Genomic DNA, 2,645 nt, shown 5'->3' on the forward strand with positions numbered 1-2,645 from the left:
CCTGACCTGAGGCTATCTCTTTTGGAGCAATCTGACTCGGTTTCTGCCCTTTTAGTTTGCACAGGCTGCTCCCTTTTTACAACTACTTATTTGCTCTCTCTCTCTCTCTCTCTCTCTCTCTCTCTCTCTCTCTCTCTCTCTCTGTGTGTGTGTGTGTGTGTGTGTGTGTGTGTGTGTGTGAATACATTCATGCCTCGGGGAATATGTGAAAGTCAGAGGACAACTTGTAGGAGTTGGTTCTTTCCTTCCAACATGTGGACCCTGAGTGATTGAGCTCAAGCTGTTTGGTTTGACATCAAGCGCCTTTACCTGCGGAGCCATCTTCCCAGGCTCCCTTTTGGCCTTCAACACAGCTCTCTGTCATTTGCCACCTTTCATCATCCATCCTAAGGGCTCCCTTTTCTCTTCTGTAATGGATCCTTTGCCAGATGTAGCTGATGTCTTATTTTGCCTGTGCTGTTCTTTCCTTACATTTTTATTCTCTCTCTCACTCCCTTCACTCCCTCTGTCTCTCCCCCCACCCCCATGTGTGTGTGTGTGTGTGTGTGTGTGTGTGTGTGTGTGTGTGTGTGTGTGTGTGTATGTGCATGCACATGGGTGCGTGAGTGCCACAGCATAAAAGTGGAGGTCAGAGGACAGCTTTCTGGAGTGATTTCTTTCTTTCAAGCATGTAGATCCTAGGAGTTGAATTTGAGTCATCAGGCTTAGTAGCAAATGCTCTTTACCTTCTGGGCTATCTTGACAGTCCTGGAATACAATTTTAGCTTCCTGAAGAAAGATTGGTAGAAAGTCACATTTTCCTGATGCTGCATGTTGACGATTTTGTTTATCCTACCTTCAAACTTGACAAATAGTTTGGCTGGGTATAAAATTCTAGGATGGAAATCTTTTCTTCTGCTTTAGAAGCTATTGCTCCTTTATCTTCTTGCTTCCAGTGTTGTTAAGAGGTCTGAGACCACCCAGATCCCATGCTTCCTCCTATATGACTTTGAAAATAAGTCTCTTCAGAGTTCACTGGGGTTTTTTTCTCTTTGTTCTCAGCATTGGGCCATTTCATCATGCTGTGTCTTACTGTGGATCTATTTTCATCAATTAGGCCAGGCATTTGGCAAACTCTTCTACTCTGGAAATTTATGTCCTTCAGTTCTGGGAAATGTTCTTGAATTATGTAATCAATTTTTTCCTCCTGTGGCATGATTTAAGGCAGAACTGCTTAACCAGGAGAATGTATAATATTAACTGGGAAATGTTTTAAGATATGGACTCCCAGGTTCCAATGCTAGAGTTTTCAATTTACATATCCTGTTATGCTATGTATATTTTGCTGACATTCCTGTATTAGTCTTGAGAAGCATGTCTGGATAGGTGTGACTTTGAAGCAACAGTCTTAAGACTACGATCTAGGATGTGTGACATCATTAGAGCCAAAGTAGCTGAAAAAATAGTCTCTGCCACCAAGCCTGAGTCCAAAGATTCCTCTGCAACCACTGTACTCAGTTGCTACTATGCAAGTGCTCTGGTTGTGAGGTGTTCATATTTTACATTCCCATAGATTGGTTTGTGCTATATCAATTCACATGTGGTTAGATGTATGTCATTCTGTAATTGATCCCAAATATGTCTGATGATCATTTTGTCTACCCAGTCAGATGATAGCTACACAGAAGAAGGGCAGTCATCCATGGACTTTGAGTCATCTCTAGTGCATGGTACTGGGGTCTGTGGCTCAAATGTTTATGTTCCTAATGAGGACAGTCTGATAGCAGGCATTTATGCATTCTTCTGATTAACTGAGGAGACATACAATAGAGCATAGTGGTGATGACTAACTCAAATATGCAGAATGATGCTTCTTAGCTGTTATTATTTCAGTCAGTTGGGTGACACTATGATGATCCTTCTTGACACTTTGCTTTAAATAACATGTAGGGAGATGACAAAGATAAGCTATTTACCTCTACCAGTCCTTGGTGATGTTATTGGCATACATAACATTGCAATGTATAAAGACATTGATGACTTCTATTTTGTTCATAAGATCCTCCAGGACAGCAGCCTTCTTTTGATCACTTTCCTATTTCCAATTCTCACAGGAGCATTTGACATTGTCTGAGCGCTCAGCATAAATTGTTGAACGAATTTTTATATTTATGCAGAATGCTGACTAATTCCCAGGCCAGCAGTTCTTTGGGATGCTGAAAGTTTATTGATTTTCAAAATAGAACATTAAGTTTTTCACACTTCTAAGAGCTATGGTCTTTTAGATGTTTAACTATGAATATTTTTGATCATCTTCAATTATCAAGAGAAGAAATGGATTTGGGACTTTGTGTTACTTGACTTAGGGGCTTTGCTTGTTCCCATTCGATTAAAAAAAGGCATTTGCTAAATAGTTTCTATTTTTAGGTCTCTAAAAATTCTAGTGTATAGAGCATTAATTTAGAAATGAAATAAGTCTGGCATAGATAATTCAACCAAGTCATAAAGATATTTATTGATAAGCATACTGCTATCAAAATGTTTGTTTATTTTTTTAACTGCAGAATATTGTATTTCATGTATAACCGAAGGAAGCCTGACATCTACTACAGAGCAGGCTGGCCTCCAACTCACAGAGACCCACCTGCTTCTGCTTCTTTAGTGCT

The sequence above is a fragment of the Peromyscus californicus genome, unplaced genomic scaffold (genome assembly GCF_007827085.1).
Source record: "Peromyscus californicus insignis strain IS unplaced genomic scaffold, ASM782708v3 Scaffold_9__1_contigs__length_137607984, whole genome shotgun sequence".
In the NCBI taxonomy this organism is placed as follows: domain Eukaryota; kingdom Metazoa; phylum Chordata; class Mammalia; order Rodentia; family Cricetidae; genus Peromyscus; species Peromyscus californicus.